The sequence below is a fragment of the Phocoena phocoena genome, chromosome 20 (genome assembly GCF_963924675.1).
Source record: "Phocoena phocoena chromosome 20, mPhoPho1.1, whole genome shotgun sequence".
Taxonomy (NCBI): Eukaryota; Metazoa; Chordata; class Mammalia; order Artiodactyla; family Phocoenidae; genus Phocoena; species Phocoena phocoena.
Window position 1 is genome coordinate 57,578,310 of NC_089238.1, and position 17,763 is coordinate 57,596,072.

Sequence of the window (17,763 nt, forward strand, 5' to 3'; positions counted from 1 at the left end):
CGAAGTTGGACGACCCCCCTCGGGCAAGGCGTTCTTGCTCTCAGGCTTCTAGTGTGCGTCCCTGGGTCGACAACTGCAGTCATAATCAGAGTGAAGTCCGTGTTACAGGCCTACCATTCTGCAAGGATCTCCCTATTTTAGTTTATTTTTTGTTTTATTTTATTTTATTTTATTTTTATTTTGGCTGCGCTGTGTGGCATGTGGGCTCTTAGTTCCCCGACCAGGGATGGAACCCGTGCCCCCTGCATTGGGAACACGGAGTCTTAACCACTGGACCACCAGGGAAGTCCTGGATCTCCCTATTTTACAGGTGGGGAGACTGAGGCTTAAAGAGGCCATGCAGCCAATGAATAGTGATTCATTAATCATGAATAATTCTCGTCATTAAGTTCTGCAGCCTTACTTCTGTTGTATATTTGCTTGTTATTCACATTTCTATGTTTCTTACGCCGAAAGAATGATATCCTCTGAAAGCTAACTGTTCACTGCTGCTCTCGGTTTTGAGCGTTTTGGGTTTCTTTTGTTTACCTTTTTACAATGGAAGTTTTCAAACGTACCCAAAAGTCGAGAGAATAGCGTAGTCGTTCCCCACGTCCCTATGGCCCGGGTCCAACAGAGATGACAGTTTACCACTTTTATTTCATCTATTTCTCTCTGGAGTGGGAGAAATACATGTATTTTCTTTCTGCAGTATTTTAAAGCAAATAAATTGGGGATTTTATATATATATATATATATATATTTAAAAAAACCTATTTTGTCTGATTGCAAGATAATACATGCTCCTTGTAAAGAGATTATATCTCACTGAAAAACAACTTAAAAGTCAAATAGTGTCACTTGTCAATCATAACCGACATTAACATTTTAAAATATATTTTTCTAGACACTTTTGTATTCATATATACACATGCACACCTATTTTTACAAAAATGGTATATTTCTCGAAATTAGGACTGTGCTCCCCTTTTTGCCATCTGTTTTGTCCACCTAACAGTATACCCCAGATGTCTATCCATGTCATGGAATGTCTTCCAAATCGTGATTTTCAAGGGCGGCCCAGAATCTTGTTTGAATGTATCATGATTTATTCAACTAATCCCCTGTTGTCAGGCATTCAGGTTGTTTCTGTGATCTGCTGAATTTGAAAAGGCAGTTCTGCTTGTCCTGGACTTTGCCCTAGGCTGAAGCCTGACCCGCCTCCTCTAGATCCTACGTGGGTTTCTGAGAAGTGTCAGGCAGGGGCAGAGACAGAGGCACTGGGTAGTTCCCATTGCCTCCCCAGCCAAGTCTTCAGTACTTGGTTTGAAGTCTGAAGACACAAGACACACCCAGACCCAAGTGTGGGTGAAAACCACCTTCCAAATGGAGAGAACGTGTTGTTTGGGTGACAAGGTGGTGTAACTCCAAAGTACGGAAAGTTTCTTTTCAAACAATCATACCAGAGCTCACCCAACACAGTAACTCTCCCTCCTTCAAAGTAGTCACCCCGGAATGCAGTCCTCTTACTGAAAGAAAACTGTGATTGCTTGAAAATACATCCGTGAACTCTTTTAAAACTGTCTCCAGAGTCTTGTGTAAATAATGTTTGGATGTACTGTACGCTGAAAAGTCTTCATGCTTCTAGGTACATTGAGATCTGGGAATAGCCTGTGTTCACCAAATAAATTGCAAACCCAGAATTTGCTATGTCTAGTCTGAGCAGAAACAGGTTTATTAAATTATAGCAGAGAAGTGAGAATCTGGCAGGGTCGGAGAACCGGGTGTGGATGCCATTCTTGTGTCTTTTTGTAAACGAATTGCCTGTTCATGTTTTTTGCCTATTTTTTTTTTATCAAGTTTTGGGTCTTTGTTTCTGTCCATTTTTAAGATTTTTTTTTTAGTATATTAGGGATATTAGCCCTTTCTCTGTGATTTATGTTTTAAATATTCTCTCTCAATTTGTCAATTGCCTTTGACTTCGTTTATGGTGTTTTTACCTTGAAAAGATTTCTTTTAGTTTTATGTAGTTAAATTTATTCATCTCTTATTGCATGGGGATTTGGAATTGTGGTTAGAAAACCTTTCCTTACACCCAGCTTATAAAGAAATTGACCCATTTTCTCTTCTACTATGTATACGGTTTCGTTTTGTCATATTTAGATCCCTGATCTGCTTGGCGTTTACTCTTACGTAAAATATGAGGTATTTGCTTTTGAAACCCAGTTCTATTAGATGTAGTCATTAAACCATCTGTTTTTTGGGTTTTAAAATGCTTTGAAGAGCCAGGCAGAAAGCTAATAAGCAAAGCTATAGAGGGTAGAATAAAATAGGGAGTGGTGAGGTCTACGGCCAACCAGAGATTACATTTAAAAAACACAACCACACAGTGGCTATATTAGTTTCCTAGGGCTGCCGGAAACAAATGATCACAAACTCGGTGGCTTAAAACAACAGAAATTTATTCTCTCACAGCTCTGGAGGCCAGAAGTTTGAAATCAAGGTGTCAGCAGGGTTGGTTCCTTCTGATGTCTCTGAGGGAGAACCTGATCCAGGCCGCTCTCCCAGCTTCTGTGATTCACAGCAATCCCTGGCTTTCCTTGCCTCATGGTCACATCACTCCAATCTCTGCCTCTGTCTTCACGTGGCTTCTTCCCTGTGTGTCTGTGTCCAGACTTGCGTCTTTTCATGAGGACACCAGTTGGATTCAGGGACCACCCTTATCCAGGATGACCCCGTTTAACTTAATTACATCTCCAAAGACCCTATTTCCAAATAAGGTCTCCTTCATAGGTTCGAGGTAGACATGAATTCTGGGGGGACGGAGAGGGAAAAGCAGAGCTATCCGGAGCCCCTGCAGCCTGTGTGCTGAGAGCCTGGGGGCCCTCCATGGATGCCTTATGCTGCTGTTGAAGTCGTTCAGGAGTGACAAAGAGTCTGTTGAATTGGGAAACTCATCAGACTTTACTCTGAGAATCAGTTTTGAAAAGCACTGACAGGTGGTCAGTTTAAAATGTTCTGAGAAAGGGACTTCCCTGGTGGTCCAGTGGTTAAGAATCTGCCTGCCAATGCAGGGGACACGGGTTCGATCCCTGGTCCGGGAAGATCCCACGTGCCACAGAGCAACTAAGCCCACGAGCCACAACTACTGAGCCCACGTGCCACAACTACTGAAGCCCACGTGCCTAGAGCCTGTGCTCCTCAACAAGAGAAGCCACGGCAACGAGAAGCCCGTGCACTGCAACGAATAGCCCCCGCTCGCCACAACTAGAGAAAGCCCGTGCACAGCGACGGTGACCCAACGCAGCCAAAAATAAATAAATAAAATTAATTAATTGTAAAAAATTTTTAAATAAATAAATAAAATGTTCTGAGAAAAGGAAAAAGAAACCAGAGGCCAAGTCTCCTAAGTGTGAACGAATAGCTGGCCTGCCCCACAACCTTACAGAAGACAGGCTTGTTCGATATAAGTATTTGGGTTTCCCTCTGGAGGCCAGGCCTCTGTTATGCTTTTTCCTTCAGTGTAAGGGGTGAATTCATATTATAAATTCTTCTGTGCCAAAAGTCGGCCCATTTTGTACCAGAGAAGGAGAGGGGTGGTGTCTCCACCCGGAGATCCAGGGGAGGGCTGTCTTTGCAGCTAATCCCCCCTAAAGACCCCACCAGGGTAGGTAGAATTCTAAGGATGCCCCCAGGCTCCACCCCGGCCCCAGTCCCTTGTTATCCAAACACTAACCCAGGTGCTGCTGTGAAGTGATTTTGCAGATTAATGTCCCAGGTCAGGTGATCTTAAAATACGCAGATTATCTGGGCGGCCCTGACTCATTCAGGTGAGTCTTGTAAAAGCGGAGCGTTTTCTCTGGCTGGAGGCTGAGGGGGCTGACAGAGACGTTAGAAGAATCGGGAGGCCGTGACACGCCGCCGTTTCTGCTCTGAAGACAGCTGGGGCCACGTGGGAAAGAATGCGGGTGGCCTCCAGGGCAGAGCATGGCCCCAGCCCACAGCCAGCAAGGACACGGGACCTCAGACCCACAGCCTCGGGGAAGCAGATTCTCCCGCAGACGGGAGCCCAGCTGGGGGACACGGGGCTTTTCGGCTGTGAGACCTGAACAGAGAACCCAGTAGAGCCTGTTGAGATTTCTGGCCCATGGAACTGTCAGGTGATAAGTGGGTGTTATTTTAAGCCACTAAGTTTATGGTAACTTGTGCAGCAGGAGATGGTAACCCGCCTCTGCACTTGATGCAGGTCGGGGAGGACGCGGAGACCGGGGTCAGGCAATTCCATCCCTTCCACTGGCGCACCTCCATCCTGTGTTCACCCGTGGGATCCACCAGAGCTCCTGGTCCCTGCACGCAATGTAAAGACACCACGATGAGCTGGCTGTGGGGGTCCTCTGCTCTAGAGGTTGATGGAAAACCGCCAAGCGCCCCTCTTGTGGTCAACCAGTTACTGAAGACCCGGGAACCAGGTGAGTCTGTCTAACCATCTTTTATCCAGGTGCTTTAGACCTTCCTAGAACCAAGGAACCTTGATAAAGTCCCTTAACACAATCAATCCCCCCTTTAGGGTAACAGCCCAGAAAATTGCCTTCCCGTCCCCCCACCGAAAAAGCAAAAAATAAGTAAGCGGCTGAGTGTTGGGCATGTCACAGCTCTGGGTACACTGCACCTTGCTGCTCTCCTCCCTCGTAGAGTTGAGGTGGTAGGTGTGGGGCACTTGGCGTCCCGCAGATGCTCAGTTAACGTTAGCAGTGGGGATGATGACCCTCAGGTGGAAGGCTGATTGCACCACCCATCCTGGATATCACCGTTGTGAAGCTGCGTGACCCAGGGCGGGTCTCCCCGTCCCATCACAAAGGTGAGACTAGAGGGGGGACTTGCAGCCCTGCCTGCACTGGAGCATCCCCTGGTCTAGGGAGGAGCTGAGCCTCTGCCTGGGAAGATGACCCAGACCCCTGAGCATCACTGAACGGCAGTGTCAGGTGTGGGTGGGAGGAGGGGTCGGTGCCGAGCGGGCCAGTTAGGGCTTTGAAAACCAGTGTTTCAGGCATGTCTGAGACAACCCTCACGCATGAGGAGGAACAATCAGAGGATGCTGGAAGGTTTCCTGAGGAGGCGGGCGTGAGGCAGGAGAGGGGGTTGGGGACGGCCCTTGCTCAGGCAAGGATGACCCCAGGCATGGGAACAGGGGTAGGGGGTCTGATCTTGGAGGTAGACGGCACAGGTGTGGCCCTTACCTCCCTTCCCGAAGAAGACAGAAGGCCGATGTGGTCTCTGTTCTGAGCTGAATTGCTTCCTCCCAGAAGATGTGTTGAAGTCCTGAACGCTGTTACATGGGAATGTGACCTTATTAGAAATAGGGTCTTTGCAGATATAATCAGATTGAGATAAAATCGTTAGGGTGGATCTTAATCCATTAGGCCTGGTGTCCTCATACGAAGAGGAAACACAAAGGGGAGAGGCCATGTGAAGACGGAGGCAGAGACTGGGGGGAGGCAGCCCCAAGCCAAGGATACCTGGACCCCCAGAAACTGGGAGAGGCAGGAAGGACCCTCCCTAGAGCCCCCAAGAGGGAGCACGGCCCTGCCCACACATGGACTTCAGACTTTAGGTCTCCAAACTGTGAGAGAATCCATTGCTGTTGTTTTAACGCCCCCCCCACCCCACCCCCAGTTCATGGTCCTTTGTTATGGCCGCCCCAGGACACTGCTCCAGTCTCCGAGGCCAGGGTGGGGATGGCCGATTGGTGAATGTGCAACACTGCCCGTGAACTACCTGAGAGCCATCCCAACCTGTTCTGTCTTGCTGTCTCAGACTACAAAGGTGGGAAAACAAATTTTTATGTGCCCAGCTTCCCTTGCATCCAGGAGTCACTGTATGATCCCGTTCTGGCCAACAAGACCCAAGTACCTCTGCCAAGAAGTTTCTAGAACACTTCTGCTCCTTTAATAGAAGAAGTGTGTCAGGCATCCCTCTTTACCCTCCCCTACGGGGCTTCCTTGAGCACAGCATGGCCGCATTGTAGGGGGGCACGGCACTGGGGACCCTACTGCCAGTGATGCTGGGACATCACCCAGGTGCTCAACTCAGCTTCTCCCACGAGAAAAATAAAACCACATTTGTCAGGTTACTCGGGTTTTCTGCTACCTGCTGCCGAATGCATGCCTTCCTCGATACTGTGGTCTCCCCCCGGGAGCCTTCCCAAACCTGTCTTCCCTCCGGTGGACCAGAGGGGTAAGGGCAGGCGCTCCGAACGTCAGACGAGCAAACTCTAACCGCGGCTCCCTCACCCCCAGCTTGCAATTCGCCCCCTCCTCCCAGCGCCTCAGCCCCCTCGATATGGAGATAAAGATATCGACTTGGGAAGGTGGCTAGATAGCTAAGATAATGCAAGCGCTTGGCAGATGGTTGACAAGTAGCGGCTGCCACCATTTCCAGGAGCATCTTCAGCCCCAGGTCCTAATGTACGCAGGGGCTCCACAAAAGCCCCAGCACTGGAGATGCTGTAGACGGGGCTAGGGCGAGGACTGGTCCATCTCACCGGGACTTTGAACAAGCACTTGACACCATATGGGTCCCCTCGCCTCAGTGCGTGGGCGTGTTTACATTACAGACGCCACGTCAGAGAACAAGAACAGCCCTGTATCATCGTGGTCATTGCCACTGAGGGCGAGGGTTCTGTGCACAGAGCACGGCGCCGGGAACTCACCTGCCAGGAGACAGACAGCAAGTGACAGAGCTAGGCCTCGAGGCCGGCAGCTCCTGGTGCCTCTGGCCAAGCTAAGGATTTTGGCACCGAGAGCAGGAAGGGCAGAAGTGCCAGGGGACAGAGCACTTTCATGCCTCATTTAACGTTGTAACATGCTTTGAAATCAATAGATCCTTATCCTCAGCTGGTAAAGGAGGCAATCAGGCCTTGGGGGAGGAGAACAGATACTGGCAGAGCTCAGCCTAGAACAAAAGATTCCTGACCGCAAATCCTACTGCCCTGTGCCCTCCAGAAAGGCAGAAGATCAAGCCCGGGTCAGGATGACACCTCTGTGGGCGAGGAGGGTCACTGGGGCTCAGGTGACCCTGGTGTCAAGGAGCTGACACCTGTCGAGACCTACTGGAGGCTGGGTGCTTTGCATCATAATCTCGCTCGGCTCTCTTTGGACTCAGAGAGGCCACTTGCCCATGTAGACCCATGTAGCAAGGACAGACCCCATATCCTCCCCGCTGTGTGACGCTAATCACCATGGGGGTTTCCTGACCAAGTAGGGACCTTTGCCCGGCGTTTTAACCAGAGCCGGTCTGATACGTATGTATGGTGTATGTTTATATATTAATATGTATTTGGTTTCTGCTTAAGATTTTGTTTGAAGAGGATGTCCTGTGGCTGATGTTTTTAACCATTGGTCCACCTATCACATGTGTGATTCTTGGTGATGAGACTTATTTTCTTTCCTGCAGGGACAGTATTCCTCAAGAACTTCTGGACAGAGCATTCAGAACCATTCCTGGCTACAATATACAGCAAGGCCATGCTGGGATGTCCCAGGTGAAGGTTAGTACTGTCAAAACACATGTGCTGGTGGCTTAATTAAATTCTGAGTTCCCTGAGAGCGGGGACCAGGTCTGATACTTTTTTGTCACTTTGGGTTTCCAGCTCTAGACAGTTGCCTTGTACATAGTAGGTGTTTATTAAATGTTTGAGATGGTCATTCTGAATTCCCAAATAAGTTTTTGTGATGCTTCTCGCAAACAGAAACATTTTCTCCTGTAAAGATCGTGGTACTGTGCTAATTTCTCCAATTAGCGGGATAGCTTGTCTATCAATTATGATCTCTTGTGTATAATTATGGTTCTACCCAAGTGCTTGCAAAGTGGAATGTTTTCAAAAATATTGTTGATATTTCCTTATAACAAAGCATCAATCCCAGGATGGGAAAGACTTGAGCTGAAAGAGAATTTAGCAGTCAGGCAGGTTAACTTCTTAACGAGCAGATGAAGGAAAGAGGTAAAGGGCTACCAGGGACCACCCAGCCACCCCACTTATCACCCGCGTTGTGGAGTCATTGCTGGTGCAGAAAGTAATTGATGTGATTTACAGCCTTTTCAGATTTTTGATCAACTACATGTTTTTTATATTATTATTTTATTTATTTATTTATTTGGCTGCATTGGGTCTTCATTGCTGCACGTGGGCTATCTGTAGTTGCGGCGAGCAGGAGCTACTACTCTTCGTTGCGGGGCGCGGGCTTCTCATTGTGGTAGCTTCTCTTGCTGTGGAGCACGGGCTCTAGGCCTGTGGGCTTCAGTAGTTGTGGCACGTGGGCTCAGTAGTTGTGGCTCGCAGGCTGTAGAGCGCAGGCTCAGTAGTTGTGGTGCACAGGCTTAGTTGCTCCGCGGCATGTGGGATCCTCCCGGACCAGGGCTCGAACCCGTGTCCCCTGCATTGGCAGGCGGATTCTTAACCACTGCACCACCAGGGAAGTCCGGATCAACTACATGTTTGACCAAATTTCTCTGTTTTTCATATGTGTTAACATTTTGCAATAACATGTGCTAGTCACTATTGATCCATGCTTCTGACATCAGATTTGACTTTATCCATGTACCCTGCTAACTGGCAGCTCCCAAGAGCAGCTCTACTTGCTCACAGTGACTAGTACATGTGAAGTAATCGACTGAATGATTGATGAAACTTGGATTGAAATGTTGCATATGACTTTCTCATTAAGTCTGATGGCCCACTCAGCAGGCATCCTAGACCATCCTGTCTAATTGCTGCTGGGTTTTAGTGAGAAATATCTTTGGTTGCAATGGACAGTGATGTTAAACATTTAGGGTTTGTTTTTCTCACATGACAAGAAATCCAGAGATGGGTAGTGTTGGTGGTGCTGCTCCAGCAATGATGCTCAGTGACGTCAGGGACAGCATCCATGATTCTTTTTGGCCTTTCCTCATGGTACCAATATGGCTGCCACCGCTCCAGGCATCACATCCTACACTAAATGCAGGAAAATCGGAGGAAGGGAAGAAATCAGCAGTGTACAATTCAATAGTTTGTAGTTAAAAATTAAAAGATTACAACTATGCACAACCATCACTACAATTTTAGAACATTTTAACCACCCCAAAAGAAGCCCTCCCATGAGCCATGGCCATTGAGCCTGTGCTCCGCAACGGGAGAGGCCACAACAGTGAGAGGCCCGTGTACTGCAAAAAAAAAAAAAAAAAAAAAAAGAAACCCTGTACCTATTACTATCACTCCTCAGTTATCCACAACAACCCCAGCCCTGGCAACCACTGATCTATTTTCCACCTCTGTGGATTTGCCTCTTCTGGGCATTTCATATAGATGCAATTGTACAATATTTGGTCTTTTGCCACTGACTGCTTTAAGTTAGCATGATGTTTACAAGGTTCATCCATGTTGTAGCATGTGTCAGCTTTCCCCATCTTTTTGAAGTATAACTGATAAATAAAATTAAATACATTTAAGGTGTACAACCTGATGATTTGATGTACACATACACTGTGAAGTGATTACTGCAATCAAGCTAATTAACATTTCCGTCACCTCACATAGTTACCTTCCGTTTTTTATTAATTGAAGTATAATTGACCTACGTCACTACATTGGTTCCAGGTGCACAACATAGTGACTCAGTGTTTCTATACATAACAAAATGGTCCCCACCATAAGTCTAGTTACCATCTGTCACCATACAAAGTTACTACAATATTATTGTTTGTATTCCCCATGCTGTACAATTCCATCCCCATGACTCATTTATTTTGTAACTGGAAGTTTGTACCTGTTAATCTCCCTCACCTATTTCATTCATTCCTCCCACCCCCATCCCCTCTGGCAACCGTGTATAAGTCTGTTTCTGTTTTGTTATGTTTGTTCATTTGTTTTGATTTTTAGATTCCACATATAAGTGAAATCATTCTATTTCTCTTTCTCTGCCTGACTTATTTCACCCAGCATAATACCCTCCAGGTCCATCCATGTTGTCACAAATGGCAAGATTTCATTCTTTATTGTGGCTGAGTAATAGTCCTTGACTATGCATACCACATTTTCTTTATCCATTTATCCAGCAATGAACAGTTGGGTTGCTTCACTATCTTGGCTATTGTAAATAATGCTGCAGTGAACATAGGGGTGCATATATCTTTTCAAATTAATGTTTTTGTGTTCTTCAGAAAAATACCCAGAAGTGGAATTGCTGGATCATATGGTAGTTCTATTTTTAATTTTTAAAGGAAGCTCCATGTTGTTTTCAGAGTGGCTGCACCAATTTACGTTCCCACCAACAGTGTATGAGGGTTCCTTTTTCTCCACATCCTCGCTCCTCCAATACTTCTTATTTGTAGTCTTTTCGATAATAGCCATTCTGATAGGTGTGAGGTGATATCTCATTGTGGTTTTGATTTGTATTTCCCTGATGATTAGTGATGTTGAGCATCTTTTCACGTAATGTTGGCCATCTGTGTGTCTGCCTGGAAAAATGTCTATTCAGATCCTCTGCCCATTTTTCAAGCAGGTTATTTTTTTTTATGTTGAGTTGTATGAGTGCTTTGTATATTTGGATATTAACCTCTTGTCAGAAATCTCATTTGCAAATATCTGTCTCCCATTCAGTAGGCTGCCTTTTCGTTTTGTTGATAATTTCCTTTGCTGTACAAAAGATTTTTAGTTTGATATAGTACCATTCGTTTATTTTTGCATTTGTCCCTTGCCTGAGGAGACAGGTATAAAAAAAAAAAAGAAAATACTGCTAAAACCACTGTCAAAGAATGTACTGCCTGTGTTTTCTTCAAGGATTTTTATGGTTTCAGGTCTTACGTGTAAGTCTTTAATCCATTTCAGTTTATTTTTATATATGGTTAAGAAAGTAGTCCAGTTTGATTCTTTCACATGTAGCTGTCCAGTTTTCCGAAGACCATTTATTGAAGAAGCTGTCTTTCCCCCATTGTATATTCTTGCCTCCTTTGTCATAGATTAATTGACCATATGTGTGTAGGTTTATTCCCGGGCTCTCTATTCTGTTGCATTTATCTATGTGTCTGGTTTTGTGCCAGTACCATACTGTTTTGATCACTTTAGCTTTGTAGTATAGCCTAAAGTCAGGAAGTACAGTGCCTCCAGCTTTGTTCTTCTTTCTCAAGATTGTTTTGCCTATTTGGGGTCTTTTGTGTTTACATACAAATTTCAGAATTATTTGTTCTAGTTCTTTGAAAAATGCCATTGGTATTTTGATAGAGATTGCATTGAATCTGTAGACTGCTTCAGGGAGTAGGGTCATTTCAGCAACATTAATTCTTCCTATCCGTGAGTACTGTAAATCTTTCCATTTGTTTGTATTGTCTTCAATTTCTTACATCAGTGTCTTATAGTTACTTTTTTTGGCCTGTGATGAGAACACTTAAAAGCCTACTGTCTTAGCATATTTCAGGGGCACTATACAGTATTAACTCTAGTCACCATGCTGTATATTAGATCCCCAGAACTTATTCATCTTGTAACTGAATGTTTGTACCCTTTGATCAACCTTGATTGCTGTTTGTGATGACATTTTATTCAGCATTGTTGGGGCCATGGTTACCTGATACATTAGGCAAACCTCATTGTTCACCCCTGGGGTAGTAGGAGAGCATTCATTAAGCAGACACTAGAGCATAGCACAGAGGTCCAAGGCACTGTCTCTCTTAGGGAGTTTACATCTCTAGCCAGGGAGCATAATGTACACACATGAATGAAGAAAGCCCTTGGAATCATGGAGGTTTGCTGTGCTTGCTTCTTATATTATCACCTCACAAGGCAATGAAAGCTGCTGGCTACCAGGAATTATAGTGGGCACTTTATATATTTAATTCTCAGCATGGCCCTGCAATAGAATAGATGCTCTTGACTACATGTACCAGAAAATCCAACCCAAAGGGGCTTAAACAAAAAAGAAATTCATTGTCAAAAAGTCCTGAGGTGTGAAGATTCTGGAGTTGGTGAATGTATTGGCTCAAGGGCACCGTTGAGGACCCAGGCTTCTTCTGCCCTCCTCAGTGTGTCAGCCTTGACCTTAGTTTGGCTCTCCTCATGCTCACAAGTGGCTGCAGCTGTTCCAGGCATCACATCTGGCATCCAGAAGAAGAAGAAAGATTATCTTTCTTTGTGTAACAATTTTAAGGGCAAAAAAATAAAAACAAACAAAACAAAAATCTTTTACTGAAGCCCCTTAACTTAGGTTGTATCATATGCCCATGCTTAAATTAATCACAGACAAGAGGAAGAGAGTCATCATGGTGGCCCTTGACCAATCAGGATATGCCTTCTGGGGCTGGAGCCAGCCTCTCCTGAAGCCCATGGATGTGCAGAGAGTGTGGAAGCCAGAACAATGTCAGGGCTCTGCTTGCAAATGAGGACACTGGGGCCCACAGAGGTTATATAACTTGCAGGAGGTCACATCTGGTATACTGTATGCCAGATTTCTAACGCAGATCTGTCTCACCCCAAATCTCTCTCCACCAGACTACACTGGTTCTTTACACGAGGTGGCAAGGTTGGATAGGTAAGGGCTTATATCATTACAGGGCTGTTATTACCTTTTTTATGGTCATAATCACGGTGACCATTGTACTCCATTAGAGCCAGCTTATGAGTGTGTGGGTGCTCCGTAATCATTATTCTTATAGCTGGGCAGATACAGTCTAGCCCCAGATAATCCCATAGCTCATTCCAACATTGTGTGAAAGTCAAGTCTGCCAGCTTAATCACCTCCACTTCTCTGGAGATGGACTCTGCAGCCTCTCGCGCTTTCTTCCTCCTTGTCTACCCCTCAGCTAGTTCTCCGAATGAGCGCCATGCTAGGACTGGGAAGGAAGTTGTTGTGTCTGCCTGCATCACTCATTAGCATCCCTGGGAAGTTTGACGAGGGAGGAGGTTCGAGTGGCTGTGCGTCATGAGGCTGGAGCATCCCTGGATTTGCTGTCTAACCCATCTATGGTCCACTGCCGCAGCTAAGTGGGGAGTGGGTGCCACTGGCATGGAAACGGGCTATGCCCTGCCTTGGTCCTGAGCTGATCGGGGCTAAAACCTTCCTGCCATCTGGGTTCATGAACAGTTAGCGACGTCAGAAGCGAGACAGCTGGGAAAGCCCAGAGCTTTGGAAACTTGGGTTCTGTCTTTCCTACCTTGGCTTTGGGCGTGCCACTTATTCCCTCTGTACCCCAGTTTTCTTATCTGTGTAATGGGGCACCGCATTGCAGGGCTGCTATGTAGCTCAGGGACCAAGGATACTGAGACTTGACAAATGGCTGGCACCCAGGGGCAGCGGCCATGAGTGCCATTATCACTGGACTCGGGCCAGTAAAACTTGGGACGAAGTCAGGGCTCCTCCATGAAACTGTTGAGTTTTATAAACTATGGGCCAATTTCTTACCACACTTGGGTGTGGCCGAGTTGGATTCAAATGAAGTGAATTGATCCGGTAGTCACCTGACATCTTGGCAGACTCTGAAATGAGAGTTTAAATTTTCCTGTGAAGGCAGACTTCAAAGTCTCGTGAGCTTCCTCACTTTGTCCAGGGAACTCCGAAAGAAGCATTCCATGGATTTATGTTTCCTTCCGGGTGAGTGTACCAGCTCCCTCTGGCTGCTTGGTACCTTAACATGTATTTATTATCTTACAGTTCTGGAGGTAAGAAATTAGTCTTTTTTAAAAAATATTTATTATTTTTTTATTTATTTAGGCTGTGCCATGTCTTAGTTGCGGCATGCATGTACGATCTAGTTCCCTGACCAGGGATCAAACCTGGGCCCCTGCATTGGGAGTGTGGAGTCTTACCCACTGGACCACCAGGGAAGTCCCTGAAATTAGTCTTACAAGTTTAAAACACGTGCATTAAAAGTGCAGTGTGCTCGGGCCTTCCCTGGCCATCCCGTGGTTAAGACTTTGCCTTCCAGTGTAGGGGGTGAGTGTTCGATTCTTGGTCAGGGAGCTAAGATCCCACATGCCTTGCCGCCAAAAAACCAAAACATAAAACAGGAGCAATATTGTAACAAATTCAATAAAGACTTTAAAAACGGTCCACATCCAAAAACAAAAAGTGCAGTGTGCTCAATGCTCCAGGCTGTGGCCACACTCCTGGGGTGATACCATCTGCTGAGCACCAGAAAAAGATCCTAGGTCATTTCTGAAGACTAAGAGATCTGGCTCTGGATTGACATTGGCCCTGTGTATCCACGGGAGTCCAGACAGGAAGACAGACCACCCCAGCTCTTTTGGCAGGAGAATTCAACACAGGGCACTGGTGGAACAGGCGTGGAAGGCTGGAGAGGCAGAGAGGTAACATGCAGTAGCAGAGGGCAACACAAGCTCGGCCCCCGGAGGGGTGATGCTGCACGTGGTCACTCCTCACCTGTCTCCCAATGCGTATCCTTTGGAAAGAGCGAGAATTCCCCTGCAAAATCCCGTTGGCTGGTTTGCTAGCTCTTAGCCTACTGCAACATAAAGCTGTGACATGTTGGCTTCACAAAGTGGATTTGCAGGTTCTATACCCACCTCGTCTAGTCCTAACTAAATTAAACACTTGCCTTAGAAAGATTCCTGCAAAGAAACTGAGGATTGAAGCAAATACTACGAATCTTGAACACAAGTAAGAGCCAGAAAGCAGCAGAGGCAACTGTCCTATTCCTGCCCAAGCTCTTTATCAGACCTGTCCTATGGAGAAAACAAAGACGGCCATCCAATCTGACCTCAAAGACAACCCCAGATTCCAGATGATCAAGAAGTCTATTTGAAACACCTATTCAAAAAGCCATGATTATTGGCAAAAATCCTCGCCCAAAGGCATCTTTCTGCCTTGAGTCAGTGATGATAGAAGCTGACAATTAGCAGGACATTAAAAAACATTATTTCATCTTTTACTCAGCCCTTAAAAATTTCCCTGTTGAGGGAATTCCCTGATGGTCCAATGGTTAGGACTCGCCAGGGTTCAATCCCTGGTCAGTCAGTCCCACAAGCCACACAGTACGTGCCCCCCACCAAATTTCCGTGTTGATATGGGTCTTATGATTTTTGCATAAAATATGAGAACAGAGGCACATGTGTATAATTCATAAATTTTAAAACACACATATATTGTGCTGGAAAGTTTTTGCCCTAAAGAATTCTTGTCTATTAGCTGTCAAAACAAAAACGGAAACAAAAACCCCATTTCAAACAGTGACTGATTGTAGGAAACATTTTAGCTTTATGCACTATGTAATCGAGAACTCTGTAACGGGGATGGCTACAGGCAAATGGTGAGGGCCTAGATGTTTTTTTTTATTGGTGGGGAGAGCCTGCTGTACAGAGAAGGCGTTTGCTAGAGGATTTTGTCTGTTTGTTTGTTTGTCTACTGATTTATTAGAACTGGACTAAGGAGCCCCTTCCCCCCTCCGTGTCATTCTTACTTCTCAGCAGAGTGAGGGTTGGGTGGCGGGGAGACTAGAGCATCTAATAGCCAGAAATGGGGGGACGGCTCTGGCTCCCCTACCGCACATGGGTGACAGTCCTAAGTGCACAGGACCTTACAGAGAAAACACAGTTGTGGATCTTTCTCCCCTTCAAGACTTCAAGGGGCAGGAAGTGGAGACCAGTGTCCCTCCCCCGCTTCACCCAGAGCCCACGCCTGGCTTGGCGATGGAGTGTGGAGACATATGCATTTGGATGGTTGGTAGGGATTCTTACCCAAGTCTTTCAAGGAGAACTTGACCTCCCTGGAATTACACACAACATTTGCATGTAAATGCCTGTACCCACTTTTTACAGCAAAGGGTCCATAACTTTCACCGTATTCCCAGATAAGCCTGAGACCCAAGGGAGGTTGACAAGAGTTGGGAAAACATCGCTCTGAGCTCAGGCTGGGTTCTGGCCGCAGGACCGTCACATCACCTCTCTGAGCCTCTGCTTTCCTCATCTGGACGATGGGACAATCCTGCCCGCCCCCCCCCCACCCCCAGTTGTTGCCATGGACACGCAGAGCAGTGATGCCCAGTACCAGCAACACCAGCCTTTGCTGACCCTGTCCTGCTCCCCAGGGCTGCGCTGGCCTCCCTGGGTTCCTGGCTACCAGGTTCCCCAGCAGGCGTTTTGTTTGTTTGGAACAAGTTCCTGGGGTCTCCTGGAGAAAAGATTCTCAGCCGAGTTCCAGAAAACAAACACGCTCCTCCCCGCTTGCAGGTCTCCCAGCTGCTCCCTTGGCCCCCCAGCTGAGAAAAAGTGATGTTAGGAATGTTTATCTCTTGAGGAAGCCGAAGAGCACCTTTTAGCGGAACAAGCAGAAACCGCAGGAGGGGTGCAGGGGGGCTTGCCAAAGCGTCCTAGCGTGGCACTCTGGGAATATCCGTTTCCTTTGTTCTGCCTTGGCTAACAGTGCCTCCAAGAGAGGCTGTCAGCGGGGCTGGAGACATCGGCTTTCTTGGCCTAATCATGGTCGTTTCATGTCACAAAACACACTGATGTCTCAGACCAAAGAGACTGGTCCTCAACTCCAGCTTTCAGCCTGTAGGCAATGTGAGGGGCCCTATACTGTGGTCGATATCTCAGCATCCCTTCCTGTCCTTAGGTGCCCTCTTGCGTGAAGAAGCAGGGCTCTTGGCAAGGTTCGTGCTGATCACATAATGGTTAAGGGCCTCAGTTCTGTAATCACATTGACCAGGGTTTGAATCCTGGCTCCACCACTGAAGAACTGTGTGACCTTGGGAAAATTACTCCATCCTTCTGAGCCTCAGTTTTCTAATCTGCAAAATGGCAATAACAAGCATTCTCACCACAATGGGTGGTTCCGAGACCTGAATGTGGTCATCGTAATAAAGCGTTCAGTCTAGGTAAGCGCAGACATGTGGAAAGGAGGTCGCAAAGGGTAGCTAGTGTTATTTCAGTTGTCCGATTATAAAATCGGAAAGTGGCAAAACAGAAAAAAGTTCAAAGAAGAAAACCAAAAGCACTCGTGACCCCATGCTCTGGAGGCAAACACTGCTGGCCTGTGGTTAGGTTGCCGTTCAGTCTATTTTCTTTCTTTCTCTCTTTTTTTTTTTCATTGAAATATAGTTGATTTCCAGTCTATTTTCTGTGCATGTGTATTTCATAGACTCATCTCACTGTGGAATGAGTACAGCTTACATACGTATATACGTGCTAACTTTTCTTAATTCCAGGCATGATGTTTCTTAACCCACTTTTTTTAAACTTAAAAATATATCGAGAACATTTTCTCCAGATCATTACATTTTACCATATTGCATATTTTCCCACACTTTGATGTTTCTGAAATAAAGATGTGTTTTAGAATCAATGTCAAAAGAAACATGCCAGCTATTTCTTCTCTTTCTCTTTTTCCCCTGAAAAGGGGGTTATGAAATGGGTGTTACACGTAAGGAATGATGGTATCTCAGACTCAAAATAACGACGCTTTCAGAAAAACACTTCTTAAAAACCATATAGTATTCTTGGGTGCCTCTGCCATAATTAACGTAACCCACTTCTAATTTTGGACATTTCAGCTCCTTCCTTTTTTTTTTTTTTTTTTTAACTATCATCAACAATGCTGCCAAAGAAAACGTATGGCAGGAAGTACAGTCTGGTGGGTTGCTGACCCAGTGGGACGGAGGTGGGTGGAGAGGTCAAGGGCACAGCCAGCCTGTGGTGACCTTGTAGGGAGGAAGGTGGGAGATAAGTACCGGCCCCCTTCCCCTTCCTTCCTCCCTCCAATCTCATGCCAGGGCTCCCTGCTGGCGAGGAAGGGGGGCACA